Consider the following 7,285-nt stretch of genomic DNA (forward strand, 5'->3'; position numbering starts at 1 on the left):
AAGGGAGGCCTGTGGTGGAAGGGGGAAGGCAGTTGGGTTAATCAATAGGAGATCAAATGCTCCCGGCCGGCGCAATTACGGTTATGAGATTCGCGGGTAGTTAGCACATCGCTGCTAATTAATCTGCTGTGTTACAGGGCCTGGCAAAGGGCTGCCGGCGCCGAGTCTGCTGCAATAATTCAGCCAGCAGAGAAAATGAGACGTAATGAGAGCTGATGGACAATTTCAACGGGAAGGAAGGAGGGAAGGAAGGAGGGAGGGAAGGAGGGAGGGAGGGAGGGAGGGAAGGAAGGAAGGAAGGAAGGAAGGAAGGAAGGAAGGAAGGAAGGAAGGAAGGAAGGAAGGAAGGAAGGAAGGAAGGAAGGAAGGAAGGAAGGAAGGAAGGAAGGAGGGAAGGAAGGAGGGAGGGAGGGAGGGAAGGAAGGAAGGAAGGAAGGAAGGAAGGAAGGAAGGAAGGAAGGAAGGAAGGAAGGAAGGAAGGAAGGAAGGAAGGAAGGAAGGAAGGAAGGAAGGAAGGAAGGAAGGAAGGAAGGAAGGAAGGAAGGAAGGAAGGAAGGAAGGAAGGACCCTCTTTTCTTCAGCCAAATCTGCGCTGATTATTTGGAAAATGAGAATTTATTTTCTGTTAGCACCTTTTACTCTAAAAATGCCTCTTAAGCCTGAACTGCACCCCCAGCACTTCTGTCCATCAGACACAAACACCTCCATCCTGCAGGTTGGAAGGAATAGTGGTGGAGATGGGATCCCCACATCCCCCATACCACCAGGGCAGGGGTCTGGGGGGACTCCTGTGTCCCCCTGATGTTGTCCAGGCTGTGCTGGTTTCTGCTGTGGTCACCAGAGATGGACACAGGGTGTCCATGCCTGAGTGTCACCTGCCCTGTGCAAGGTCACCTGTGCTGCCCACGTGGTCCTCCAGCATCCTGGCTCCTCACAGCTGTTGCTGCACATCTGATTTTTAAAACAAAAAAAAGTAGGAGAGAACTGATCCTGGATGCTCAAAGGAGTTTGGGGAGATCCAGGCTGGACAGGGCCTCTGGAAAAAAAATTAAAAAATTTCCAAACCCCAACCATAAAACCAAACCAAACCCAACCACTCCTTCAGCTTTATTTGGATGGAGGCCCAAAACGCAGTCTGGCGAGGCCCTGAGAGGCACAGATGGAAATCCTATCTGGGGCTCCTGACTCATGGCACTAAAAAAAACCTGTTAGTCAACGTTCAGAAGGGCTGGAGCTCCTGAAGAAACCCTCCAAGGTCCCCAGGGAGATGCTGCACTGGGGGCAGGGGGTTGTTCCCTGGGTGATGAACCCCCCTGGGATGCTCCAGGGGCAATGGGTGGTGAGCACTGGAAGCCTCAGCAGGGTAATGATGTGGAGGTTATCGACCAGGATCTTCACCTCTCCTGCTTGCTGATTTCCCATCCCTCCCCAGTGTGCTGCATTTTTTAATCCATCCAGGTCATGGCCTGCTTGAGTGGGGCCAGCCATGGGGTCAGTGCTAACGATATGCTAATGAGGCTGGGGCAATCAATTCCTCCTAATCAGGCAATCGATCCCCACTGCAGGTGCTTCTGATCCTGGGCTGTGCAGGAGCAGCATCTGATTTTGTTGTGGAGGAGCTCTTTGAAGCAGAAACAGACTTGGAGGAGAGTTGTAAGGCTTGTAATGAAAAATAATTTTTAAGAAATAAAAAAGGTTAGGGGATTGGAGCATCCTTTTGAATGCAAGTGCTGCTTTGCTGGAGGTGCCTGCTACAAAATAGATGATTTTTGGTGGGTTTTAGGTCCCTGTCTGCCATAGTAGCCACAAGCAGATGCACAGATGAGGGCAGGAACAGGATGTTTGATCCCCTATAATATGTTAGAGCCCTCTAATAGATTTTAGTGTCAATTATTTTTAGCTCAAGGAATTTCCTGAGCCTGGTGTTGTTTGCCCTCATCTTATTGAGCTCCTCATTCACTCTCCCCTTCAGGTTTTTTCCACCCTTGGATAAGAATTTCAGCAGCTCAGATGACATGGGAAGACCCATTTAACCATCTCTAGTCCTTAGAACAGGAAAGGGGAATTAAAACCCCCCGTGTCTCCTGAATCATCCCATCTGCAAACCCTGCACAAAATTCCCAGTGCCTGGGTTTCAGTCTCACTGCAACTGGAAGGTTGCAATTAACGTTGCATGAGTGTAATGCCACACTGTTCCAGGGATGTGCATCCACCCCAGGCCTCCAGCACGTGGATTTAATGGGAATCACAATTAATTTGGGTTCACTGTCCCAGTGAACCCAAACAGCTCCTCACACACCATTCACCAGGGCTCAGCTCCAGTGCTATCCCTCTGCCATGCCCAGTTACTCCAAGGGAAGTAAAATCAGGATCCAGCCAGCAAGAAATGCATTAAAAACAGAGCAGTGCTTCTGAAGTGACAGAGGCTGGGAGCAGAAGGACAAAACCAGTTCCTGGCAGGGAAAAGTGCTTGGGAGCAGGGCTTGGGAGCAGGGATGGCCAGAGGTCCTGCAAAGATGATTCAAGCTGCTGGCTGGAATAATGTGGTGAGTGGCTGAGATGGAGGCAACACTCAGGGTGCACTGGGAAGTCACCAGCATTGCCCCTGGGTTTGCCCTCAGTCTGGGGGAGATGGCAGAGGGGTGTTTGTGTTATGGGGAGGTGAATCTTGTTGGACACGTTCCTGGCAGGTCAGTTAATTCTGCACCTTGTTTTCCCCCTGATCAACCTGTCAGTTCCAATGTTATCATTAATTAGAACCTGTGTCCAGAGTCAGCTAATGCAGTGAGCTGTGCTCATCCTGGGCTGATCCAGCTGCACATCCCACCACCCTCACCAGCATTCCCAGTGCCACGGGACACCCTGGTGGCTGCTGGGGTACCAGGGACCTCGGGCTGCTCCTGGTCCTGTCTGTGTGACACAGCAGCTCCTGCCAGCACTGCTGAGTCAGCAGGATCCTCACTGCAGCTGAGTCAGCACATTGGCTGTGCCCGTGGGAAAGTGGGTGCTGCAGCCCAGGGGGAACACCCAAAAATGGACCCTGCAAACGGAGCAGTGGGAGCAGTGAGATGTTTCTGTCAGTGCAGTGTCATCTGTGGCCAGACAGTGATCCTGGTGGAGCACCAGCATGGAGGGGACCAGACAAGAGTTTGGCCCTGCAGACACTCAATGGCAGGTGACAATTCAGGTGATGTTCCAGGGGATGTTCCAGGGGATGTTCCAAGGGATGTTCCAGGGGATGTTCCAGGTGATTTTATGGCAGTTTTGGTCCCACACTCACCCCAGGGCTGGATTTACCCTGCTAGGCTCTGATGTCCCCAACCCCAGACAGAGAGGGTGCCACCCCAGAAGCTGCAGGGCTTTTCAGGCCAAAGCCACCCCCAGATGGGACAGTGGGTTCCCCAAACATAAGGGTTACTGTAACTGTTGAGCTTTTCCTGCAGCCCCAGCTCAGCCCCTGCCCTGGCCAGAAAGCAATGCATATTTGGGGTGCTGAGCTGGGCATGGTCATCTCCCCTCCAGCACCCCCTGGGCCATCCTGTCCTCATGTCCATCCCCTCCTCATGTCCATCCTCTCCTCATGTCCATCTACTCCTCATGTCCATCCCCTCCTCATGTCCATCCCCTCCTGCTTCTCCCCAGTATCCTTCTCCTGGGACTGGCATGGCCCTGATGTCACTTGTCATTGTCACCAGTTGCAGACAGAGCTGGCATCACCCCTCTCAATGTCAGGAGGAGCTCTGGGGTTATCTCTGTTCTCTCCCCAAGGCTCCACTTTCCCACCACCACTCTCCCTTCATCAGCAAGAAAACTGTCTTTCCTTAACACTTATTAAGCCCTAATTTTCATCTTATTCATTACTACCAAGTCATTAAGCTGGTAAGGAATTAAATGAAGTGAAATGAAAAGAACTGAAAGAGACTGAAGGGTTTGGGGTGGTTGGGTTATTTTTTAAAAGAGACCAGAAAATAATCTCCCAGGATTAAGCAGGTGAGAGCAACTAACCCTGTGGAAGGGCATGTAAGACTCCGAGAAAAGGTTTCTAATTAAAAAGAGGCACTGAAAAAGCCCGGGGGGCATCTGTTGGCTCCTCCCTGCCCGAGGTGACAATGAGGACACCGGGCACTGTCGGCTCCTGGACGGTGAAGCAGCTCCTCCTTGACTTCAATAAATCTCAAATAAAAGCTGCTGGAACAGGGGAAGTTGTGAGGCTTCCAAAAACAGCCTCTGACAAAGTCTCTCAGTACCAGACTGTGGCCCTGAGCTTTTATAGGGATATGGGGAGGGAACATTTAGGGATGTTATTTAATTTATTGGTATGTTCGATATAAAGATGCTAATGTACTAATATGTAGGAATATATTTAAATATATGCCTGTAAGTATAAAGCCATTGCTTTCAGGAAACAACCCTTGACCCAGGGCTCCTGGCACAGACCTGGATCATCTCCTGGCTCTGGGATGGGGCTTGGATTTCCCTGGTGAGCATCCCAGGATGACCTGAGCATCCCATCCCTCCAGGAGCTCCTAACCCCCCCATTCCCAACCCCATCTCCCCCCCAGGCTCCTCAGCCGCCAGGCAAACCGGAGGGATCTGCTGCTGCCTGGGCATGTCACACCAGCCTGTGGCTTTTTTCCATTTTTATTGTTGTTTCCTCAGCCTGAATTGAAATAACAGCTCTACAGAGCAATGTCAGAGCTGCCAGAGGAATCCCATCTCTCTGGTGACTTCATTAGCGCCGGTGCCTCCAGTCAGCAAAGTCACGGGGCTTTATTAGTGTGTGGAGAGTTTTTTTTCTCTTGCCCTCACGTGCAGAACCCTCATTAGTGGGGAAGATGGAGCACTAAAGAGTCCCGTGAAGTTCCCATCCAGGTTTGTTTCATCTCCTCCTCTCCTGACACGACGCCCCAGCACCTCCAGCATCACCAGCAGCAGGAGCATCTGCACCTCTCCCAGCAGCACAGCTCTCCTCCTGGCCTCAACTGGTGCTACTGGTCTGAAACCCACCCGGGCAGGAGGTCTGAGCTCCTGAGCCCTGATTCAGGCAGTGCCCAGCAGGCTGGGGTTTGTTTCCCAGCTGCTGCTTCCAGCCTTACTTCACATTCCACACAGCCCTGGGTGAATTGTGACCCTGCCAGTCTCTCGTTCATTTTTGATGCATTCAGGATCGTGAGAGGCTGTTATTTTATGATGGATTAACGATGCTGTATTTGCTTTTAGCCTGTTTTATGGTGCCCCAAGTGCCTTGGCTGTAACTCTTCTGTTTATTTGTTTTATTATCCCAACAGGCTGCTCATGGAGATCACTGTGAAAACACCCATTTTTCCCAGCAGCGAGGCTGGAGAAGATCTCCTGCCCCAGGTAAGGCACAGCTCACCTGTGCTGTGGGAATGGTGCTTTGGAGCTGGGCTGGGTGGGCTGGGTGTGAGGCAGGGGCTGCCTAGGAAGGGAGGAAGGCAGGGAGGGGATGCAGGCAGCAATAGTTGTTTTTAATTCCATGACTCTCTCGGTTTATCCACCCACCGTGAGCAGGGCTGGGCGTGGGCAGAGCCCTGGAGCAAGGAGCAGGGGCTGAGCAGAGGAGTGAGGAGCTGTCAATGCTGCAGGTGACATCCACCTCTTGTCACCCCCACAGCTGGAGCTCCCCTCCATCCTCGCCCTGTGCAGATGTGCTGCTCCTGAGAGGGGCTGTGCAGCCAGGTAAGGTTTGAAAGGCAAACACAGCCTCGAGGTTCTCCCCATTTTGGGGATGACCTTGGGGATTGCCTTATTCCTGTCCTTCCCCTTCCCTCCTCCCCTCTCCTCTACCCTTTCCTCTCATCCCCAGGGGCTGCTGCATTTGCAGAGAGGTATCTGAGTGCAAATAACCCACATTTAACACCTTGGGCTGGTGGATGTCACCACCAAGGGCCAGACTCCAGTTCAGCTGACTTGCTAATTTTCAACTGGCTCCTAATTTCCAGCAGCAAAAATCAACTGGGAGCTTCAGCGATTAGAGTGGTGGGTTGGAGGGGGAAACGAGAAATGAAAGAGGAAAATAAACATGAAAGTCATACAAAACAAATAGCTGGCAGTAATTCCATTAAATCAGATGTTTTTAAAAGGAAATATTAAAATATTAACCGTGTAATTAAGTATTTATTAATTAAAAAAGAAGCCAAGGCGCATTAAGCTGAGCAAAGCCCAAATCATGTGCAAATTCTCGTTTAGCTCAGCTGCCAATTCCACAGACCTTGATTGTGTCTCCCAGGGCCTTGGGCTCAGGTCTGTCGAAGGGACAGGGAAACAGTTTCCTGCTGAAGTTAGAAGACCAAAATCCCTTCAGCATTTCCATTTTCCTGCTCTCCACAGGTAAGAGCAGCCCTGGTTGGCTTTTCCAGTGTCTCCATCCTGCAAATCCCCAGAGCTGCCCGAGGAGCTGGGCTGGCAGTGAGGTCACAGGGTGATGGTTTTCCTGGCTGTGCATTGCTACCATTCCCCCAGCTGTTTGCCAATCCCTCCTCTGGTGACATCCAAGCAAGCTGGGGCTCACAAGCTGCTCTCCTCACCCTCCTGACCTGCAGGAGCTGAGCATGCAGAGGAATCCCTGAGGCTCAGTCTGGGGTGTCTCAGCAGCTGGTTTGGGGGACACCTCGGTGTCCCCCTGAGGTGTCACCAGCCGTGGGGCTGGTGTGGCTGGAGCAGGTGCCAGGGTCACATTGAGCTCTGCCAGCCCTGTCCTGGGCAGCTCGAGCTGTCTGCTGCCTGTGACAAACTCATCTGTCACCCAGTGAGGACCACGGGCTGCGAGACGCCGCAGAAGAGAGAGAATTAAAGAGGGAGAGAGAAAGAGCAATCAATACATTATTTAGCAGCAGGAATGCAAATGACAAAAAATTAATGAGGCCTCTCCCCCCCCCTGCACCCTTCCCCCAGCCCTCCTTTGCTGTAAGATTGCTGACAAATTCTCTGGAAAATATCAAAACAGCCGGAGGGTGTAACCTGCCAGAGTGATGCACCATTATCTATTATTGATGGAAACCTTGACAAGTTCCCTTTAAAAAAGGAGAGAGAAAGGGAGGGAGAGAGGGGGAAAAAAATTGCATCTAATCTTTGTTTTAAAGCCACAGTTGCTCATTTTCCCTTCCCTGAGGGCGGCTGAGCAGCAGAAGTTGTCACGGTGGTGTCACCGTGCTGTGATGCTCCCTGAGCCCCGGCGTGGCCAGGAGCCTCCGGGCTGGGCTGGGCTGGCAGGGAATCCACGCGGTGAGGATGGAGGAGGAATATTTGTTTCTTCCCCTGTAAA

General features: G+C 51.8%; 1 long non-coding RNA gene across 1 annotated transcript; it reads left to right on the forward strand.

The window, feature by feature from the left end:
• The first annotated feature begins 4,443 nt into the window (after window positions 1–4,443).
• LOC146429873 (uncharacterized) lies at window positions 4,444–6,995 on the forward strand. Its single transcript, XR_014855421.1, has 3 exons — window positions 4,444–5,361; window positions 5,636–5,700; window positions 6,352–6,995. It is a non-coding gene; the product is annotated as an uncharacterized LOC146429873 (long non-coding RNA).
• Window positions 6,996–7,285: the final 290 nt, after the last annotated feature.

This window comes from Lichenostomus cassidix, chromosome 17 (assembly GCF_008360975.1).
Source record: "Lichenostomus cassidix isolate B80296 chromosome 17, HeHo_3.0, whole genome shotgun sequence".
In the NCBI taxonomy this organism is placed as follows: Eukaryota; Metazoa; Chordata; class Aves; order Passeriformes; family Meliphagidae; genus Lichenostomus; species Lichenostomus cassidix.